The following is a 24726-nucleotide window of genomic DNA, read 5'->3' on the forward strand; positions in this document are numbered from 1 at the left end:
GGCTGTACCATTTTGCATTCCGATCAGTGATGAGTAAGAGTTCCTCTTGCTCTATATCCTCACCAGCATTTCATGTCGTCAACGTTTTGGATTTCAGCCATTCAGTTAGATGTGTAGTAGTATCTAATTGTTGTTTTAACTTGGAATTCCCTTATGACACATGATGTTGAGCATTTTATTATATATTTACTTACCATTTGAGTATTTTTTTTGGTGAAATATCTGTTTCTTTTTCCCATTTTAATTAGCTTGTTTTCTTATTCTCGAGTTTAAGAGTTCTTTGTATATTTTGGATAACAGTTCTTTATCAGATATGTGTTTTGCAAAGATTCTCTCTGAATCTGGGGCTTGCTTTTTTTTTTTTTTTTAGGAAGATTGGCCCTGAGCTAACATCTGTTACCAATATTCCTCCTTTTATTCCTTTTTTCTCCCCAAAGCACCAGTAGATAGTTGTATGTCATAGTTGTACATCCTTCTAGTTGCTCTATGTGGGATGCTGCCTCAGCATGGCTTGATAAGCGGTGCATAGGTCGGCGCCCAGGATCCAAACCGGAGAACCCCGAGCTGCCTAACTGGAGCACGCGAACTTACAGCTACGTCACCATGGGCCCAGAGGTGAGTCTTTCTTTTTATTCTCTTAACAGTGTCTTTCACAGAATATGAATTTTTTATTTTAACGATGTCTAACTTATTTTTTTCATGAATGGTACTCTTGGTGTTGTATCTAAAAACTCATCGCCAAAGCCAACGTCACCTATATTTTCTCCTGTTATCTCCTAGTTTTACAGTTTTGCATTTTGCATTTAGGTCTATGATACATTTTGGGTTAATTTTTGTAAAAGGTGTAAGACCTGTGTCTACGTGTAAGATCTGTGTCTAGATTGTTTGGAGTATTTTTGTTTGTTTTGCATAGGGATGGCCAGTTGTTCCAGCACCATTTGTTGAAAAAGACTATTTTTTCTACATTAAATTGCCTTTGCTTCTTTGTTAAATATTAGTTTACTAGAATTATGTGGGTCTATATCTGGGCTCTCTATTTTTTATTGATCTATTTGTCTATTCTTATGTGAACACCACTCTATCTTATTAATGTAACTTTATACTAAGTATGACATCAGGTACTATCAGTCCTCCAATTTTCTTCTTCTCCTTCAATATTGTGTTGGCTATTTGGGGTATTTTGCCTTTTCAGATAAACTTGAGAATCAGTTTGTTGATATTCATAAAACAACTTTCTGAGATTTTGTTTGGGATTGTATTGAATACATAGATCAAGTTGGAAAGAACTGATATCGTAACAATAATGAGTCTTCCTATCCATCAACATGAAATGTATTACCAATTATTTAGATCTTTAATTTCTTTCATCAGAGTTTTGTACTTTTCCTTATATAGACCTTGTACATATTTTGTTATATTAAAGTATTTTGGTTTTTTTAGGTGTTAACGTACTAAATTATATTATGTTTTAATTTAAAACTCCGTTTGTTCATTGTTGGTATATAGGAAAGTGATTGTTTTTATAATTAATCTGCCAATTTGCTATAATTGCTTATTAATTTTAGGAGGTTTTTTATTGATTCTTTGGGGTTTTCTACATACACAAACATGTCATCTGTGAACAAAGACAGTTTTATTCTTTCCTTCCTAATATGTATAATTTTTATTCCATTTTCTTATTGCATTAGCTAGGACTTCTGGTATAACACTGAAGAGAAGTGGTCTGAGAAGACATCCGTTGACTTGCTGCTGCTAAGTGTGAAGTATCTAGTTTCTCACTATTAAGTATGATGGTAACTGCAGGTATTTTGTAGATGTTCTTTAACCAGTTGAAAATGTTTTCTCTATTCCTAGTTTACTGAGAGTTTCTATCATGAACGGATGTTGGATTTTTTCAAATGCTTTTTCTGAAGCTAATAACATGATCATATGATTTTTATTCTTTAGCCTGTTGATATGATGAATTATATTACTTGATTTTCAAATGTTGAACTAGACTTACATGACTGAAATAAATCCCACTTGGTCACAATGTGTATATTTTCTATGCACTGTTATATTTAATTTGCTAATATTTTGTTGTGGATTTTTTCATTTATGCCTATGAGAGATTTTGGTCTAAAGATAAGAGTGAGTTTTATCTTTTCCTTATTGTAAAAAAAAGAAAGAAAAGCTAAAATATTCGTGTCTGTAAGTTGTAATTCAAACTAAAAAGAATTTGCACATCTTTTGAAAATTAAATCCCCAGTGATTTTTTTGTTAGTATACTGAGAAATTTTAAAAATAATCTTTAAAAAAAACCAGATTTATTCAAATGTTCTTAAATCAGAAACTGACATGATCCAAATGGTTTCCTAGAAAGATTAATATAGAAGTAATATAATATATGGAAAAGAAGGAGAACAGATGGCCAGCAGTTCATTTAGAAAGATATGCAAAATTAGGGGTAAAGAAATTGAAAACAAAGCAAGACATATGAAAAGCAGACTTGAAATTAATATCTGATTTGATATTAGCAAGAGACAGAAGCCAGTAGGATGGATTAATGAAAGAGATTTGAGCTAGGATAATTGAAAAAAAAGACTATAACTGATCAAAGAAATTCAAAAGAGGAACACTTTATTGATGGGAAAATAGCAAATTAAATTTTAACATTTTACACTGCACTCAGGGGCAGGGAATCTGAGCAGAGGTCTGGCAATAATTAGTGATATAGAACCAGAAACCCAAAGAAAATGTGTTGATATTTGACTTCCATTGTATCGCACTCCTTACCACGCCCTCTTTCAAATTCTCCTTATGTGTGTAAACTTGACTACTTCTAATATGTCTTCTTAGTGGATGTTATGGTGATTCTTAAATGTATGTCACCAGTTCAGACTTGTCCTCAAAATTTCAGACACCAGTGAATACTGAATATATTAAAACAATACCCCTCAGTTAACTCAAGGTGTCAGAGTTCAAATCTTTCCCCAAGACTTGTTTATGCCAGGGCTTCTCCATCTCAGTTTGTGGGACCATCATTTTTCCAGTCAGTCAAGTGAAAAACTAAGAAAGCACAACTTCTCCCTTTTTCCCTTCCCCTCTTTCACACACCCCCCCCCACACACACACACCCAACTTGCTGAATTTACATCGTAAGTCACTCTCAATGCAAAGCTTTTTTCCATGGCCACCAACCACTCCCTTCTTTGTGGTTTCTATCATTTCTTACCCTGCCTACAAAAGACTCCTAATTGAGACCAATATTTTTGTTTCAAATTGGACCTTCAACTGAGTTCAAAGTAGCTCTTTTTATACACAAACGTATCTCCCAGCCATTTGAAATCTTATTACGGCTCATTTTCTCAAGATACAAAAATTTCTAAGTTGCCCAACCAAAAATCTTTTTAAAAAAAATAATTGACGGGCCGGCTCCGTGGCTTGGCGGTTAAGTGCGTGCGCTCTGATGCTGGCGGCCCGGGTTCGGATCCCGGGCGCGCCCCAAGGCACCACTTCTCCGTCCAACGCGAGGCCGAGTCCCACGTACAGCAGCTAGAAGGATGTGAACCTACGACATACAACTATCTACTGGGGCTTTGGGGGGAAAAACATGAATAAATAAAAATCTTAAAAAAAAAAAAAAATAATTGATTTACCATAAATCCACAGAGCTTCTTGTATTTCTCTCTTTAAAACATATTTCTACTTGTATTTGCCTCATAATGGAGTATGTGGTAAAGTGTGGTGGTACAAATAATAGCTAATTCATTTAGCAATTTTCCTGTTCCATTTCCCATTATTTTAAAAAGAATACGTCTTTTTTGTGAGAGATTCATGCAAGAGCAAAGGAGAAGCATCAGAGTTAAACACACACACATATACATATATTAACACATCATCAGTTATTTTTTAGCTCTTCTTAATACCCACTATTAGGACAAATCTGAAGAGCAAAACACTTTCAAATAGCTGAAACAGTATGGATTATTGATGCTAATTCTTTTAAATGTAACTGAAATTGTTATTGGAGAACAAAAATTTTTAAGATGGAATGAATAAACCCCAGGATAAAACTTTTATATAATTTCTTTCCAATTATGTTGTTCAAGAACATAGTTGAGATTTATCTTATCAAATAATATCATGAAGTAGTCTAATTAGAGTCACTCAATCTTATTTCATCTTCTAAAATATTTAATATTTTATACTTTCTATTAACAAAAAGCAAAGTAAATGCTATCCAGCAGACTAATTGGTTTTCATGAATTTGAAGTTTCCTCTTTATTAAATACATGGAGAATGTTATCAAGATTCATCTCATTAAAGATTGATTTCCAATAAAATTTTACTTTTTATCTTGAACAATTATTTATCAAACTTTTTAAAGCACTTTGATTAATTGTGTATTCATTATAATTGTAGTGTTATCTAAATTTTGAAAAGAGATGTAATGTTTCATAACATTGTCAAAGGAAATAAACTTATTTTAAAATTTCAGTACATATATACATTAATATATACATAAATACATTAATTTATACATATATAAGTTCTATGAAAGAATTATAGGATGATCAAAGACTTTCAATTGTACAAAGATATTAATTTACATGTTTAGTATTAGATATGTAGGGTTAAAATAATTACGCTAACATTTTACACTCATTATATTTTATTATATGAAGAGATTCCATGGAGATAAATTAATTCAAAATTATTTAAATTATTAGGATATAAGTCTGTAGAGGAAGACGACTAGAACTAAAGTTCAAGGGTGAAAGAAAAATGTAAAATTCTGAATGTTAGTAATAAGCTGTCACTTTTTTAACCTGAATAGTGGTAGATATCAAATCAATCTGGCATTTAGATTCCTTTGGTTGTATTTTAAAAAGTGATATAACAGTTGTGTTTTCAAGTGTCAACATTTACAATATGTGAAAAACTACATCCCTTGTAACTATTTAAACTTGATGAAACATTTTAGATGAAAACACAGTCATGCATCTCTTAAGGATAGGAATACATTCTGAGAAATGCGGTTTGGCGATTTCATCATTGTGTGAACATCAGAGTGTACTTACACAAACCTAGATGGTATAGCCTAATACACATCTAGCCTATATGGTACTAATTTTATGGGACCAATGTCGTATACGCAGTCCGTCATTGACCAAAATGTCATCATGTGGGCATGACTGCAGTTAAAGACAGCATAGATTTCAAAATTATTTCAAATGGAATATAAGCAAAAATGATCACAATCCTTAAGTGATATCTGAGCATATACATTTCTTCCCATTCAGGATTTTATCTATGTAACTCCATAGAAAATGCTAACTTCCAGGGAAAGCTGTTGCACAACATTTATTCCCAACATATTTAATACTTGTCAGCAAATTATCTCCTGTATCTAATGATTTGTTAGAATTTAAATCAAATCCTTCTTCTACCTCTAGTAAAGATGTATAACCACTATCAAAACTTTTCTATTAAATAACCCAAAATACACATACAAAATTCATTCCTTGCACTTGCTTTTTCAACCCTTTAATTCATTTATCTAGTTAAATCAAACTCTTCAAGCATCACTAAGAAATCTATGTAGCAAAATTGAAATTCCATTACTTTCTACTTGAAACAATGTATAGGATTTTGAGTTCTTGTATTGCCAGATAAAGCTTAAATGAGGTTTTAAAATCACACTACTTTTTGTAGGTGAAATCCTGAGCCTCTTTGAACTGGAGCTTACTATCCTTTCTACCCACATGAAAGTGTGTTTAATTCACAAGGAAAACAGTGGATTTATTAATTAAAATGGTTTATAAACTCCATGTTAACAGTCGATTTACAGAAGAAAGGAAAGATTTTCAGGGAATACAGAATAAGCTATTGGGACACAAAGCAGTGGTGACCTTCTAGCACACTAGCAAAGTGAAGTTAAGCATCTTAATTGGCAGAGATCAAACAATAACTGAAAAAAAACAAAGAACTGACATATCAGAAACATGAGACAAGTTAAACAACTTCTGAAAATAATTTCTTAGTGAGAATAATGGTTAAAATAATAATACTAAGCAACATTTTTAAATGCAGTATGCTATAGTATATAAAGAGATTCAAAATATATAAGGAATTTCAAAGGTTCTAGAATAGGTTAACCTGGCAGCATAAGAACACCCCAAGTAACCCCCGATCCCTTGCTTTCCCCTCCAAAGTACTTGCTTAGGAAGGAAGGAGCATTCAATACATGAACTGATTTTTCAACATGTAGGGTGACAAGTTCTACCTGGCCTGGATTCCCAAATGTGATCAACAACCATGCCAAAACCATTTTTATTAACTTCTGTAATTACCTGATATTCTATCATCAAAGGCTCCCTGATACAAAGCAGAATAATATTCTATCAGAAAATAAAATAAATTGTTAAAAGTGAACTGTTGGTAAAGAACGATTAGCATGTTTGCTGTTAAAATATACTTAAATTCAGCTCAAGTCTTATATGTCATCTAATGTTCTGGTTACTATCGCTGCATAACAACTCAAAAACTTAGTGGTTTAAACAACAACAGTTATTTCATTATTATTTCTCATAGTTCTGATGGTTGGCTGGGCTCAGCTAGGTGGTTTTTGACTTAGAGTCTCATGCAACTACAGTAGGTGGTGGCTCTGGTGTCACTACAGAGGCTTCCTCCCTTATGTCTAGTGGTTGAGACTGGCTGTCAGCTGGGACCTTCTCTTTCGTCATCAGCTAGAACTTCTACATGTAACCGCTTCATGTAGGTTGCTTGGCTTCCTTATAGCATGGCCAATGTGTGTGCACCAAGAGAACCAGAAAGAAACTAAATAATACCCCTCCTGTCATAGTCACAAATCTACCCATATTCTGGGGGAAAGAACAAAGATCCCCACCTCTTGCTGGGAGGAATATCAAAGAATTAAGGGCTATGTTATAAATAAGTCACAGTTTACATACTGGCAACAAATTATTTACATTCCGCCCATATAAAAAATTTCGGAAGCCAGATGATATAAAACTTAATTGTCATCTTATGTAATGCAAAGTCAACTCATATGTTTGATGATCCTTCTTTCCAAAGGCAGTATTTTGGCCTTCTGAGAAAAGGGAGGCATTTAGTCAATTAAATTCCTTTGATACTCACAGACTGTACTATCCCATAAAACTCAAAATCAATTTTAATTATGAATCCCTTTATAAGACCTCTTAAAAGTCTCATCAGATAGAACTTGAGGTCCAAAATCTTGCCGTCTAAGTCAAATCCAAGTTGAAATGAGGGTGTTGGGTTTATTGGGAACAACTTCTCTGATAAGATATCTATCTACTTGATGGTCTATGAATTAAAAAAGACAAGTTATCTGCCCTACATAAACCCAATACACAAGTATTAAGGCTTTATAGAAATAAAGGCTGCTGTTCCAAAAGGGGGAGCTGGAATGCAAGGACCAGTCACTGATGTGCAGCAATTCTGAATCCTCGCTAGGCATACGTTGCCAGGTTTTTGTATAGGGCCTAGTACTGCTATAATTACTGAGTTATTGGAAAGGTACATGAGAAGAGTTTCTGGGATGCTAGTAATGTTTTGTTTCTTGATCTGGGTGTTGGTTAAACAAGTACATTCACTTTATGAAAATGCACCAAGCTTTACCTTTAGGATTTATGCATATGTACATATAGACATAATATTTCAATAAAATATTGCATTCAAAGAATATGTAAACTAATTTACTAAATTAGTAAATTTACTAAATTTACTAATTTACTAAATTAGTAAATTTACTAAATTAGTAATTTACTAAAGTAAATTAGTTTACTTTACTCTTTCCAAGTAAAGAGCTTGGAAGTCACCACTCCACCCTAATAACAAGTAAAAATCTGAACAGACCGAAAAATCAACAACTTTTCTTGGATCTGTTAGAGGCAAGAGGATGCAGGGAAAACCACTTACTGCGATATTGGAGAGACAGACAAGCCAAGATAGGGAATCACAGCTTACCAGAGCAGAGAGTCACAAGCAGAAATTGCCCTGGCAACCAGTGCCGGGGTAGGAAAATCTGATTTGTAATTAACCCATTGTTGGAAGCACAGTGCAGACAAGTCTGAGAGTTAAAAACTCCAGGGATACACACTTACAGTGAGATCCCCACAATATTATGAGACTTACCTCAAGGAGCTTGACCAGGTTCTCACAGTAAATATAAGAGAAAAGGCCCTCATGCTTCCATCAGGGGGAGGTATAAAGAAACTATTTTGAAATATGCCAGAGCACTCTGTTTTTCTTAATAAGTCTCCTTTCAGGAGAAACTGGCTAACCAGACCCGAACCTGCTGAGGTATTATCAGAGCATAACTGACCTAGGGGGAGGGAAATACCCAACTCCAGGTCATTCTAGCCATCTTATCTTCCCACATGATGGAAGGAAGGGACTGAGAAGCACTTGTAAGGTTCACAGTCCAAAGCCTAGGCTCAATAAAAGATGAAGACTATAGAACTATAAAACAAACACCTCCCTCCTGCTAGATCTTACTACTACATTACCAAAGGCCTATTTACAACAGTTCGTTTTACCCAGTATACCATGTATAGCTACCAAGATAGAATTATAAAACATACAAAAGGCAAAATCATAATTTAAAGAGGCAGAGCAAGCATGGGAACCAGACATGGTAGAGATTTTGGAATCATCAGATCAGGAATTTAAAACAACTATGATTAATATGCTAAGGTCTCTAAGGGATAAAGCAGACAGCATGCAAGAACATATGGGCAATGTAGGTAGGGAGATGGAGATCCTAAATAAAAAACCAAAAAGAAATGTTAGAAATTGAAAAGATTGTAACAAAAATAAAGAATGCCTTTGAGTAGATTTATGAGTCGGCTGGACATAGCTGAGCAAAGAATATCTGAGCTTGAGGATATAGCAATAGAAACTTCCACAAGTGAAAAGGAAAGAAAAAAAGACTGAAAACAAACAAAACAAAACAGAATAGAATATCCAGGTACTGTGAGACAACTGAAATTAGTTGTAAAGTACTTATAGTGGGAATACCAGAAGGAGAAGAAAGAGAGAAAGGAACAGAAGAAATATTTGAAACAATAATGACTGAGAATTTCCCCAAATTAATGTCAGATACCAAACCACAGATCCAGAAATCTCAGAAAACATAAAGCAGGATAAATGCTAAAAACTACCCCTAGGCATATCATTTTCAAATTATAGGATATCAAAAATAAAGAAAAAATCCTTAAATAAACCAGAGGAAGAAAACATTTCACCTGTGGTGAAATAAAGATAAGAATTACATCTGACTATACTCAGAAACCATGCAAGCAAGAAGAGAGTGTAATGAAGTATTTAAAGTGTTGAAAGAAAAAAAAACCACCAACCTGCAAAAGTGAAGGAGAAATAAAAACTCTCTCAGACAAATAAAAATCAAGGAAATTTGTTGCCAGTAGACCTGTCTTGCAATGTTAAAAGAAGTTCTTTAGAGAGAAGGAAAATAATATACATCAGAAACTCAGCTCTAAATAAAACAAGGAAGAGCATCAAAGAAGGAATAAGTGAAGGTAAAATAAATTACTTTTTTCATATTCTTAGTTGATCTAATGGATGACAACTTGTTAAAATATTAAGTTACAATGCATTTGATGATGTCTACTTATATACATATCTTATGCATGTACGTATGCTTACACATCCTTCTATACGAGTGAAATGAATAATAGCAATGAATCAAAGGATGGGAGGGAAAAATTAGGATTATTTTGTTATTATTTGGTACTAGCACTACCCATGATGTGGTATAGGGCTATTTGAAAGTAGACTTGGATTAGTTGTAAATGTATATTGCAAACTCTAGGGCAACCACTAAGAAGAGTAAAAAATAAGTATAACTGATATGCTAAGAAAAGAAAGAAAATGGAATCATATAAAATGCTCAATTAAAAACACAAAGGCACAAAAACAGTGGAAGGTAAAAATAGGAACAAATAACAATGGCAACAAACAGAAAACAGTAACAAATATGGTAGATATTAATCCAACTATTTCAATGGTTATTTTGAATGTCAATGATCTAAATGTGCCAATTAAAAGACAGAGATCAGGCCAGCCCTGATGGTCTAGTGGTTAAAGTTCAGCACTCTCACCACTTCCGTGGCCTGAGTTCATTTCCCTGTCGTGGAACCATACCACCTGTCTGTCAGTTGCCATGCTGTGGTGGCGGCTCACATAGAAGAACTAGAAGGACTTACAAATAGAATATACAACCATGTACTGGGGGGCTTTGGGGAACCAAAAAAAAAAAAAAAAAAGGAGGAAGATGGGCAACAGATGTTAGCTCAGGGTGAATCCTTCCCTGAAGGAAAAAACAGGACAGATATTATCAGACTAGATCAAAAAACAATACCCAACTATACATTGTCTACAAAAGACCCACTTTAAATATAAAGACACATATAAATTAAAAATGAATGGATGGAGAAAAATATACTATGCTAACACTAATCAAAAGAAAGAAGGCATAGTTATATTAATTTCAGACTAAGCAGACATCAAAGAAAGGAAAGTTATTAAGGATAAAGAAGAGCATTACATAATAAGAAAAGGGGTTAATTCTACAATAAGACATAACAATCTTTAAAGTGTATGCATCTAACAACAGAGTGTTAAATTATGTAAGGCAAAAACTAACATAACCACAAGGAGAAATAGATGAATCCACAATCAAAGTTGGAGATTTCAACACTCCCATATCAGAAATAGACAGATCCAATAGGCAGATTAGTAAGAACATAGTTGAACTCAACTCCACCATCAGTCAACTGAATATAATTGACATCTATAGACTGCTTCATCCAACAGCAGCAGAATGCACATTCTTCTCAAGCTCACTTGGAACGTTAACCAAGACAGACCACATTCTGGGTCATAAAACACACCTTAACAAATTTAAAAGAATAGAAATCATAAAAAATCTACTCTCAGACTACATTGGGATTAAACTAGAAATCAATAACAGAAAGATAACTGGAAAATTCTAAAATATGTGGAGATTAAACAGCTAACTTCTATTTATTTATTTATTTATTTTTTTGTGAGGAAGATCAGCCCTGAGCTAACATCCATGCCAATCCTCCTCTTTTTGCTGAGGAAGACCGGCTCTGAGCTAACATCTATTGCCAATCCTCCTCCTTTTTTTTTTTTCCCAAAGCTCCAGTAGATAGTTGTATGTCATAGTTGCACATCCTTCTAGTTGCTGTATGTGGGACGCGGCCTCAGCATGGCCGGAGCAGCGGTGCGTCGGTGCGCGCCTGGGATCCGAACCCGGGCCGCCAGTAGCAGAGTGCGTGCACTTAACTGCTAAGCCAGGGGGCCGGCCCAGCAGACTTCTAAATAACACATTGTCAAATACAAAACTCGAGAGAAATTTAAAAATATTTTTAGCTAAATGAAAATGAAAACACAACTTATCAATGTTTGTGAGATGCACTGAAAGCAGATTGGAGGGAAATTTATAACATTGAATGCATATATTAGAAAAGAGAAAAGATCTAAAATCAATAATCTAAGTTTTAATATTAGTCATTTAGAAAATGAAGCTCAAATTAAATATAAAAGAAGCAGAAGGAAAGAAATAATAAGAGAGCAGAAATCAATGAAATTGAAAACAGGAAATCAATAGAAAAAATGAATAAAATGAAAAGTTGGTTCTTTGAAAAAAACAATAAAATTGATAAACCTCTAGTCAAGCTAAGAAAAAAAAGATAGGACACAAATTACTAATATCAGAAAAGAAAGAGGAAATATCACTATAGATCCCATGGACATTAAAAGATAATAAAAGAATACAATGAACAATTTTATGCCCACAAATTTGATAATCTAGATAAAATGGGCTAATTCTTTGAAAGATGTAACTTGCCAAAACTCACACAAGAAGAAATAGACAATATGAATAGGCATATATCTATTAAAGAAATTTAATCAATAATTAATATTCTCCCAAAACAGAAAGTATCAGACCCAGACAGCTTCACTGGTGAATACCATCAAACATTTAAAGAAGAGATTGTACCAATTCTCTACCATCTCTTTCAGAAAATAGATGTAGAAGGAATACTTCCTAACTCATTTTATGATACCAGTATTACTCTAATACCAAAAGAGGACAAAGACATTACAAGAAAGGAAAACTGCAAACCAGTATCTTTCATGAACATAGATGCAAAAATTCTCAACAAAATATTAGCAAATTGAATCCAATGTTGTATAAAAAGAATTATATACCATGGCCAAGAGCTTCAACATTCAAAAATCAATTAATGTTATCTGTTACATAAATAGGCTAAAGAAGAAAAATCACACTCTCATATCAATAGATGAGGAAAAAGCATTTGACAAAATCCGCCACACATTCATGATAAAATCTCTCAATAAACTAGCACTAAAAGGGAACTTCCTCAACTTTATAAAGACTATCTAACAAAAGGATACAAGCTAACATCATAGTTAATGATGAGAAGCTTGAAGCTTTCCCACTCAGATTAGAAACAAGGCAAGGATGTCCCATCTCAGCACTCCTTTTCAACTTCATACTGGTTGTACTTGCTCATGAGAGATGACAAAAAAAGGAAATAAAAGGTGACAGATTGAGAAGGAAGAAATGAAACTGTCTTTGTTGACATTACATGATCATCTATGTGGAAAATCCAAAAGAATCCACAAAAACCTCCTGGAACTAAAAAGCAATTATAGTAAGGTTGCAGGATACAAGGTTAATATACAGAAGTCAATCACTTTCCTATATATCAATGATAAACAAATGGAATTTGAAATTAAAAATACAATCTCATTTACCATAGTAGCCTCCCAAAATACCTAGATATAAATAAAAAAAATGTTTAAGATCTATATAAGGAAAAGTACAAATCTGTGATGAAAGAAATCACAGAAGATCTAAATAAATGCTAATATATTTCATGTTCATGGATTAACAGACTCATTATTATTAAGATTTCAGTTCTTACCACCTTGATCTATATATTCAATACAATCTCAAACAAAATCTCAGCAAGTTATTCTGTGGATATTCTCAAACTGATTTGCAAGTTAATATGGAGAAGTAAAAACACCTATAGTAGCCAACGCAGTATTGAAGAAGTAGAACAGAGTTGGAGGACTGACATTATCTGACTTCAAGACTTACCACAAAATCATAGCAATCAAGAGAGTGGTATTGGCAAAATACTAGACAAATAGGTCAATAGAGCAGAACATAGAGCCCAGAAATAGACCCACATAAAATTAGTTAACTGATCTTTGACAAAGGAATAAAGACAATGCAATGAAGCAAAAATAGTCTTTTCAATAAATGTTGCTGGAAAAACTGGACATCCACATGCAAAAGAATAAATCTAGACAAACATTTTACAGTCTTCACAAAAATAACTCAAAATGGATCACACACTTAAATATAAAACTCAAAACTATGAAAGTCCTAGAAGGTAATATAGGAGAAAACCTAGATGACTTTGAGCGTAGTGATGATTTTTTAGTACAACACCAATGGCATGATCTATGAAAGAAATTATTGGTGAACTGGGCTTCATTAAAATTAAAAACTTCTGCCCTGTGAAAGACAATGTCAAGAGGATGAAAAGAGAAGCCACAGATTGGAAGATATTTGCAAAAGACGTATGATAAAAGACTGTTATACGAAATATACAAAGAACTCTTATAACTGAATGATAAGAAAACAAACCACCTCATTAAAGTGGGCCAAAAACCTTAATAGGCACTTCAACAAAAGATACACAGATGGTGAATGAGCATATGGAAAGATGTTCTACATTGCATGTCATTAGGGAAATACAAATTAAAATGATACCATATCAATATACATCTCTCAGAATGGCCAAAATCTGGAACACTGACAACACCAAATGCTGGCAAAGATGTGGAACAACAGGAACTTTCATATTGCTGGTGGGAATGCAAAATGGTACAGCCACCTTGGAAGACAGTTTGGCAATTTCTTACAAAACTAAACATTCTCTTACCATGTAATCCCACTGTCATGCTCCTTGGTATTTACCCAAAAGAGTTGAAAACTTATGTCTACACAAAAACCTGCACACAAATGTTTATAGCAGCTTTATTTGTAATTGCCAAAACTTGAAGGCAATGAAGACATCCTTTGGTAGGTGAATAGACAAGTAAACTATGGTACATCCAGACAATGGAATATTATTCACTGCTAAAAAGAAATGACCTCTCAAGTCTTGAAATGATATGGATGAGCCCAAATGCATATTGCTGAGTGAAAGAAGCCAATCTGAAAAGACTACATAATTTATGATTCTGACTATATGGCATTCTGGAAAAGGCAAAACTATTGAGACAATAAACAGATCAGTGGTTTGTAGGGGTTAGGGGTAGGGAAAAAGATGAATAGGGGAGCACAGAGCATTTTTAAGACAGTGAAAACACTCTGTATGACGCTATAATTGTAGATACATGTCGTCATACATTTGTCCAAACCCATAGCATGTACGACACCAAGAATGAACCCTAAGGTAAACTCTGGACTTGGGATAATTATGATGTGTCAATGTAGGCTTATCAGTTGTGACAAATGTAGCACCCTGGTGAGGATGTTAACAATGGGGCAGGCTGTGCATGTGTGAAGGCAGGAGGTATATGGGAAATTTCTGTTCCTTCCACTTCATTTCACTGTGAACTTATAACTGCTCTAAAAAATTGTCTTTAAAAAAAAGTGGAGGGAAAAACATTTTAAAAAAGAGCATGTAAATATATCTTACTTTCCTATGAACATTCACTACTACTAATTAACTGTTAATTTCTTGGAGAAAAAGAAAATCCCAAATAAACAAAATCATAATTGTGTTTACTTAGAGCTTAAAATGATGAGTGGTTCTGTAACAGGCTTGGCCTTAAGATGATCCATATTTCTCTCCATTCCGAAAGTCACTACCCATGTTCAATTTACTTTTTTAAAATATGATATATAATTATTTTAGAAACTACCTCTGAGGATTAAAAATGTGCAAACACACAAAATTTATATACTGGAGTTACTCAAATGTACTTATATTTTATTGAAATAATTTAAAGTTGTACCACAAAATAAAATCGTATAGACATAAATCATGTTTTGTTAAAGAAAAGCTTTTGTAAAGTGAAAGAAATTTATACTGTTTTTGAACTTTTGCTGCCAAGACTTCCCCCAAAGAGAATCAAAAATTTTAAAATGAGCCAGATTTCGCTAAAGGACTATAGCTCAAATGTGTTTGGATAGCCTTCTGCTTTTCCATTTGCTCATGCTATATATCTTATAGTGATTCTCACAATAACCTCCCGCATAAACCCACCAGTTAGTCACAAGGTGTGCCCATAGTAAATCTGGAAGGCAGATGGCATGCATTGCTCTTCTGCCGTGATCACTTTACTTCCTCTTTTTTTCTCTTCTTGGAACTGCTTTATCTATACTTCTTCTAATGTTAAAATTATTAGATTTTTTAACACTTTTATCTTTATCTTCCTAGAGTCAGCCTTAGGACTTATAAACACTTTAACCATTTAAAATCTTAAATTGTAGACAACTTGGACCATAGATGCCTTATAAGTAATACGCTACCTGCTGCAGTTTATATAATGAGATCTGGATAAAACGAAGGGAAATATAGATCTTTAAAAATCACCATGTGATATTGCCAGGTCTCTGCATGCTAATTTGAGGTGTTTAAATTTCAAGAAAAGTAAGAAATGATAGTACTACATATAATACAGATTTCTATTTGGTGACTTTATGTCATAGCGGGACAATGGGTGGCTTCAAGTGTAGCTAGGATCTAGCATATAAGACTAAAGGAATCAGACAGATATCTTAAGTCCAAGGACAAGTAATTAAAACTAGATATTTCAGAAGAATCTGGGAGTTTTTAAAAGTCCCATCAGGCACTTTAAAAAGTTGGAGAGAATTTGCAGGTCTCAAGTATAAAGGTAGAAAACAATTCATGTCTAAAAAAACAAAAAGTAGATGTTGGTACCCATGAGCAAAAATAATAAAATGAACACGGCCCTTTTTAATATTTCCCTCTGAGTTCATACATGGAAATAGAATACTAGGGAATGATAGCAAATTCTCTGACATCTTATGAATAGCCAACTTATTCCAGATAGATGGGCTGGCTCTAATTTCTTGAACACTGTGCCATTCCTGACCTTATCGCTCAGCTATCATTGTAATAACTCTGCATGATAAAACAACCCTAACACTCAGTGGTTTAAAACAATGCAACACTTATTCTCATGGGTATACTGAGGCGGCTCTGTGCCAACTTGTCATGGCTGCACACTGAACACTGCAGATCTGCAAGTCTGCATCTGTCCTGCATGTCCCTCCCTCCTTAGACTAGTGGCTTAGGAAAGGCATGTTCTACCCCAAGTGACTGCAGAGGCACAAAAGGAAGTACCCAATCACGATGACACATTTAAAGTCCTTACTTGTGTCCCATCCACTAGCTTGCCATTGACCAAAGCAAGTTATATGGCAGAATTCTAATTCAAAGTATAGAGAAATATAGTCCACTGTTTGTGGGGTGAACTGCAAATTGGCATAGTAAAGGAAACGAATACAGAGAAGAGTAAAAAATTGAGGCCAATAATTCAATATACAACAGTGGTTCCATCTTAGAAGTGAGCATTTATTTGGTGGAGAGTACGGTAAGGCTAGTTTTAAATTCTTTTTGGATCATCAAGCCAAGGTGTTTCCAAGATTAAGATGTAACCTCTAGGACATCATTAAAAGGCAGAAGATGAACTTTACACAAGACCTGTGTCCAGATCTTATTTTGTGAAGAAAGACATTCAGAGTTTTGAAAAATATTATTTTCCTATTCCATTTGGACTACTATAACAAAACACCATGGACTGAGTAGCTTATTAACAATATATTTCTCAGTTCTGGTGGCTGGAAGTCCAAGATCAAGGTGCCATGATGGTCGCATTCTGGTGAAAATCCTCTTCCTTGTTCATAGCTGGCAACATCTTGCTGTGTCCTCTCATGGTGGAAGGGACTAGGTGGCTCTGGGGTCTCTTGTATAAGAACACTAATTCATTCAAGAGTGTTCCACCTTCACACCTATGCACTTCCAACAGGCCTCATCTCTTAATACCATTATCTTAGGGGTTTAGGATTTCAACATATGAATTTTGGGAAGACACAAACATTCAGATCATAGCAATTATTTTCAGCGATATGTCTCAATTTAGATAATATCCACCAATTTTATAAGTACATTCAAAGTGTTCCAAGTGTCCATTCATTCATCTATCTATCCATAACACACATGTGTATTAACACTGTAGGAACATACAAAAATACATTCACTGATTAAAATTACATACTCCCAAGTCATCTCCTCTATCTTTTCAACCACACGTAGTGCCACTTTTAATTATATTCTTTTCCTCAGTGAAAAACAATCAGTTAAAAGTAAAGCTACTTGAGATGCCTGGCATGATAGTGACTCCAAAATGATTCAAGAGGCATGAATGCTTAGTAAATATTACCACAGATAGATTCTGATTATATTGAGCGAGAAATCTTACAAAATTCTTAAATATTTTTTTAAATGCAAATCTCAGTTATTTAGTTTTTCTAACTTTACAGTAAATAGTCATCTTCTGCCAGAGTCACCATACGAAGAAAAGTAGCTCTTTAATAATCTGTGTTCCTATTGACAAGGCAAATTAAAGCCAATATTTTTTTGACCAAGTACACAACATGCTAATTGTTTTCTGTGGTATCAAGCTATTACTTAAATATTAATTCATTTTTTAAAAATAATGCTCAGTCTGTTATACATATAAGAGCTTTCAAAATAAGGATCTGTACTTCAGTACATTTAAGTTATATTAAACAGGCCAATAAAATTTTCCGAGAGCCAGTGATTGATTCTTTAATCACTCTGCTAGTCCACAGGCATCATTTGATTATCCTGCAATACTTTGTTACAGTGTTGCTGATCTGTGACTATCATTACTAATAGCATTTCCCCAGAATAAAGCAGATCCACTTCTCTCATTGACAGCATCCCACAGATAGAAAAATCTTGTCAAATGCACTTTGCTAAAATTAAAAAGAGAATGAGAGACTGTGCACAGAGCAGGTGGTGTCTACTCACGGAGAGAATTCTATTTTTATGCCTCTAATATGCATTTCTCCTTTCCCAAATGTGTCACTGGAGTTGCAGTAGAAGATAAAGTAAATCCTAAAAGGGAATAAAAAGTATTTCACGTCAAATCAGAAGTTCCAGGCCCCACATCGCGTGCCTTTAATTTATAATAGCTGTTGCCCAGTATGCAAGGTTGTCTGTTTGCATCCAGCTTCAAGTCAGTGCTTTGATAGTTTATAAATCCCTGTTTGTTTTTGATTCTAGTGTTCGCAAGGATATAACCCTCCCTTAGCACCTTTAATAGTTGAATTAGTAGGGATAGAATAGGCTTTTGCTTGGGTAGCCAACATCCCCAAACCTCAGTGGCTTAAGGCAACCAAAGTTTATTTCTCACTCACCAAAGCCCAAAAAAGGTGTCCTCCAGCAGCAGAAATGCAGACTGCTTTTGGCTCTGCCAAGTCAACAGCAGGACTCTTCCAAGGCACCTGTTGCAAAGGAAGAGAAAGGTTGAATAATTGCACAGGGAGTTCCCACTTCTTCAGGCCAAGAGTAACAAATGTCCTTTATGCTCACAACTCACACGTCAAAAATAGTCGTATGATCTGCTTCATAAGCTAGGAAGTGTGGTTTTCCACGTGCCTAAGCAGAAGCAATACAAAACAGGATCAGATGAACACACATCATTGTCTCTGTCACACTACTGCAAGCACTTCTTTTCTATAAACGCCAGTGTAGTGTAGTAAAAACAAGAGTCAGAATGTCTGGGTTAAGTGACATTAGCAGCTTGACTCTATTTCAATTTCCCCACATGCTAAATCAAGATATTGGACTAAATGATCTTTGGCTTTTTTACAATTAAACTTTCATAATGACCTATTCCTAGGAAAGAAACTCTCATTTTGTCTTTTACTATAATCGTTAGCCTTTAGAAAGCTTGACTAGCACCAGATATTATAAGAGCAGGATCAGCAGTATTTGAGGAATGATTACATCACCTCAGGTTAGCAATACAAAGACAATGGTAAGAAGATTATTTAATTGAGCATCATCCCATATGAATTACATAATAAGTAGAGCATAGACTCATAATCATAAGATTAGGAAAAAATCATCTTTTAAGACTTATGCTTTTACAAAAGTGTAACCTGATGAATTTCAACTGAAATCACCACCACTTGAGTATATTTAGGCCATTTTTTTGTCTCTCTCCTAACTTCCTTCTGGTCTATGTGTAGGCCTGGTAGATGCATGCTGGAGACATGTTGAGGCAATAGAAATAACAAGGAGTTTGATATAAGGCAAGTTTTTATTTGAATTATAGTGTTCCATTTACCAGGTTGATAACCTGGTATTTCCTATGTAATATTGAGATGGATGTGTTTAAAAACTATAAAATCACTGAATTTATAAATGGACTGAATTTAACATTGCGACATAGGAAATATATTAGCAAGTTTCTGCCCAATGAAGGAAATCATAATTTAGCTCACATTCCAATCAGAAATTTAGTTTTTAGCTCAAAGAGGGTTAAAATTCCTCCCTTTGGCACTGATCATAAGAATGTAGAAACAGATACAAAAAACCAATGCTATCCAGTTGTGGTACAATAGCAAGAAAGCAAAATAATACCAACTGAATATAAATCAGACAGCTAGTATATAGTAGAGCACATTAGAGGGGAAAAAAAAATCTCTATAATCAATTAGTAGAGACAATTTAAAGAAACTACAGATTAACGCATATGTTAAGGGAGAGGAAGAGGCCCTCAAAATAAAAAAAATAATCAACCTCATCATAGAAAAACGCAGACTAGTTTTCACCAGTTACCAATAAAAAGGAACTGAATATTGATGCAGAGCCCTGTTGTATAGTTTGCCAGAGTGAGAGCTACTGAGGTCAGCTAAGTGTAATGTATACAATTATATATAATATAGATTCAGTCTTTCTCAACAAATGCCTGTCTGTTAGTATTCATATTCATCAGATCCAAATTTGAAGAACTCAATCAGGTATTGTTATAAACAGATGCCTCACCTTAACATTGCTTAAATAATCTTAGGCAATAAGAGATGGAAAATGAGATGCACAGCAATCTTTGCAGAATGCTATCTTAGCAAGGTTATTTTCTCATAGATTTAGTATATGTTACTTTCTCCTGGATTTTCTGCACCTTTCACATGTAGCTACCCTTTCACATCTCCTTTTGGATTTCTCCTATAACTTAACTCTAAACTTTTGAGTGACTCTCAAGCTCAATCCTTGAATCTTTTCTTTTTTTCCATTTACTCATTTCCAACCTATATTTTCTCCTGTTTCATGGCTTTAAAAGCAATCTATATGATAACTCTCAAATTTGTATCTCCTGCCACAACCTCTTCTCTTCATTCTGGACCCAAATATCTAATGGCTTACCAGATAACTACTTCAATAACCAAAATCATGTCACATTTAATGTGTTCAAAACTGCAATTCTGATTTCCACTCTGCTCCCAAATTGTTCTTCCCTGTCTGCTACTTTTCAGTAAATGGCAACCCAATCTGTCCAGTTTAAAATGCAAAACAAAACTTGGAATCATACTATATTCTTCTCTTTTCCTGACAATCTGCATCCAATACAATTTCAACTTTCAAAATAGATCCAGAATCTGACTTGTTCTCATGATCACCAATGCTATTACCCTAGTCTAAGCCATCCATATTCTTATTCTAATCTAAATGACTGCAAATGTCCCCTAATGTGCACAGCCAACACCGTGCCTGGTGTATAGTAAGTACACTTTTCCTACGTATTATCTATAGCTTCTTGTTTGTTATTTCTATTTTCTCCATTTATTTTACCTTTGGGCCCTTAGTTCTTTGGACTCTCTCACCTTAATCTTCATAGACCACTGATCCTTTTAATTAGAACCAAGGCCGTATGGTAGTTTTACACATCACTGATTTCATAGCAGCACACTAATACTAAAAGAAGTGTGTTGACAGTGCTAAAATTATGTTTTGGACATCTGCCTCACTATAGATTACATCATACGTGTTTTCTGACAAAAGGAAATGTTAGAAAACACCCGATTGTGTTTTTCATAGATTATAAACAAGCCTGCTGCTAAATCATTGACAAACAAATTGTGCTCTTTGTGGATTAATAGAACCATCTGCAAAATAAAAATAATATTTCAAGTCTACCTGAAAAATCAACGAAACTAACAGTAGAAATCATTATTTTCACTTTAACTACCTGGACAACTTGGCAAATTGACATTTCTGATGTGCCCAAATATAGATTGTAAATCTTTCACTGTCAGGAAAAAAAAAAAATCCCTCTCCCCCAAATTATCAAGAATTTTGAACTTTATCTAAGGAGGAAATTATTTTAAGTCAATACATTTTATCTTTCAAATAAAAATTTGCATCTCAGATTGTTTAATGTGAGCTTTTTAGAACTCAAGAGAGTTGATATTGAAGCTAAAGAAGGAAATCCTCAATTAGTCTAATGGGATAGATGATCTTCTAGTGGCAGAATGAGGCAGCTGAATTTTCATTTGTAAAGGGAACATAGGAAACAACAATTCTATACAGAAAGATGCAAAACCTAGAGCAACTGACAAAGGATATAACAATGATAATTCACCATTTATTGAACAGCAACTCCATACCAGGCCTTAATGCTTGACAAGTTATTATGATGATGTCACCCAATTCTTACAACAGGATTTGAACACACCTCTATTTAACTTCATAACCAGTATTCTTAAGAACTTGGCTATATTTACGCTAAAAATAATGGTAATTTTTTAGTTTATGAACACCTTTTTCATAAAAAGATTTTTTTCAGTTATTATTTTATTTAATTCTCTCAATAACTCTGCAAAGTATTTAACCATTTTGAACATAAGAAAACTGAGACCTACAGGGAATAAATAAATATTCCAATTTCACAATGTAAATGACAGAGCTCTCTAACTCCAAAGACCCTGCTTGGATTTCATTTTACCAAAATTTCAAAAAGAGGAGGTATCTAAGAGGATCAGACATCAGCAAGATGGCAGAATAGAAGTTTTCTACTTACTTCTCCACAAACAACACCAATTCTTACAATCACTTATGGATGAGAGTACCTTTGTGGAAGTCCAAGAGTCCAACAGAGAAGTTCCAACACACTGTTGGACCAAAAAAATTCGAGATTGTAGAGGGTAAGAGGAATAGAGGGTAGTTTCACTACCCACATCACTCCTCCCCCACAGCAGGGCCCCATCTCTGCCAATAGAAGATCATCTACTCCGTTAGACAAATTGAGGATTTCCTTCTTAACTCCAATATTAACACCATTGAGTTCTAAAAGGTTCACATTAAACAATCTGAAATGCAAATTTTTATTTTAAAGATAAAACCTATTTACTTAAAATAGCCATGCCAAGAGAGAACATCTCAGCCTGCAGTTTCTCCCATGTGGTAAAGTGAGTACCTGGCTTCCCTAGCTAAGGGGTCCCACTTCTTTCTTGCCCCATCCAGAATCCTGAGGTGAGCCACATGACTGGGAGGTGAGGAGGGGCTGGGAGAACAGCAACCAGGGTTCTCAGAGGGCATCAAAGGGACTTGTATCCTACTCACCACTTCATGGAGTCCATCAGGAAGCCTGCCCACAAGCCACTGGGGATGCCTTGCTTGCAGATTCCCCAAAACTAGCCCATGGGCACCCCCAATGCGCCATGTGACTCACCTCCTCCCACCCCCAACTCCTACCCTGTGGCCAGCTCCTTGTGCATGCCCCCGGGAGCTTCAAGTACAAGCCTTTGCAGACAGCTAGTGAGTATGCACAGAAAGTCAGCCCCACTCTGTGGGGTTAAGAGAGAGCACACAAACTTAAGCATTCAGCACCATCCAAGGGAAAGCAAATGGGAGGCTGTCAGCATCTGACATGGTTTCGGAGGATTTAAGGAATGCATACAAGCTTAAGAATATCCCCTTGAGAGGGAAGAAAAAGTGTGGAGCAGGCGTATTCTTAGAAAAGGACTGAGAAAGCCTCAGAATCCTTACAGGGCTGACAGAAGGTTTTTCTCTCCCAAAGCTGATCAGTAAAAACTAGAGAAGGTGACTGGTTTTTCAAATGCTAAGACAGTAACACAAGACTTCCAAAAACGTGATAAATAAAGAAAACACGACACAGCCAAGGGAACACAATAATTTTCCAGTAACCAACTCCAAAGAAATGGAGATATGTGATTTGTCCAGTAAAAATTAAAAATAGTTGTTTTAGGGCCAGTCTGGTGGCATAGTGATTGGGTTCACGTGCTCTGCTTTGACGGCCAGGGGTTCGCAGGTTTGGATCTCAGGGGTGGACCTACATACCATTCATGAGGCCATGCTCTGGCAGCGTCCCATATACAAAAGAGAGGAAGATCGGCACAGATGTTAGCTCAGGGCCAATCTTCCTCACCAAAAAAAAAAAAATAGTTGTTTTAAGGAAGGTCAGTGAGCTACAATAAAACACAGAAAAACAATTCAATGAAATCAGGAAAACAATACATGAACAAAATGAGAAGTTTATCAGAGAGATAGAAATCACAAAAAAGAACCAAACAAAAATTCTGGAGCTGAATAATACAAATAACAAAATGAAAAATGCAATAGACAGCACAAAAAGCAGAGTTGATCAAGCAAAAGAAACAATCTATGAACTCAAAGACAGGTCATTTGAAATTATCCTGTCAGAAGAGAGTTAAAAAAAAAGAATGAAAAGAGTGAATAAAGCCTACACGAGATATGGGATACCATCAAACAAAACAATTTACACATTATTAGAGTCCCAAAAGGAGAGGAGAGGGAGAAAGGAGCAGAAATCTTATTTAAAGAAATATGACTGAGAACTTCTGAAATTTGGGGAGAGATTGCGACATTCAAGTTCATGATGCTTATAGGTCCTCAAACAGGTTTAGCCCAAGAGGATCTTCTCCCAGATACAATATAATACAACTCTAAAACCAAAGACAGAGAATTGTAAAAGCACCAAGAGAAAAAATGTTCTTCAAATAGAAGGGAATCCCCATAAGGCTATCAGCAAATTTCTCAGCAGAAACCCTGCAGGCCAGGAAATAATGGAATGATATTCTCAAAGTGCTGAAATTTAAAACAAATGCCAAACAAGAATACTTTACCTGGCAAAGCTGTACTTCAGAAATTTCAGAGAGATAAAGACTTTCCCAGACAAACAAAAGCCAAGGGGGTACATCCCACTAGACCTGACTCGCAAGAAAGATTAGCAGACATTTTGTCCTGTTCAAAATGTCCATGGAGAAATTTGGTCCATGCCAAAAGTTCCTTGATATTTGGTCCTGTCCAAAATACCCCTTAGGCATTTGGTTCACACCAGAAGGTCCTTTAAATTTGGTTTTATTAAAAACATCCATGTACATATTTGGTCCATGAAAAATGGTCCTTGATATTTGGCCTTGTCAAAAATGTCCATGTGTAGAAAACATCCCTGGGTTCAAATAGGCCATAACATTTATGTATAATTTTGGTTTACAGG

General features: G+C 34.8%; 1 long non-coding RNA gene across 1 annotated transcript in view; it reads right to left on the reverse strand.

Moving 5' to 3' along the window:
* Positions 1-18683, reverse strand: part of LOC147915801 (uncharacterized) — a 59544-nt gene extending 40861 nt beyond the window's left edge. Inside the window, exons 1-2 of the long non-coding RNA XR_015553733.1 lie at positions 18599-18683; positions 18210-18296 (exon numbers count right to left, since the gene is read on the reverse strand). This is a non-coding gene — a long non-coding RNA (uncharacterized LOC147915801). The remainder of the gene's footprint in view (positions 1-18209; positions 18297-18598) is intronic.
* Between the last annotated feature and the right edge of the window lie 6043 nt (positions 18684-24726).

The sequence above is a fragment of the Ceratotherium simum genome, chromosome 12 (genome assembly GCF_057802395.1).
Source record: "Ceratotherium simum simum isolate JZ-2026a chromosome 12, ASM5780239v1, whole genome shotgun sequence".
NCBI classification, from domain to species: Eukaryota; Metazoa; Chordata; class Mammalia; order Perissodactyla; family Rhinocerotidae; genus Ceratotherium; species Ceratotherium simum.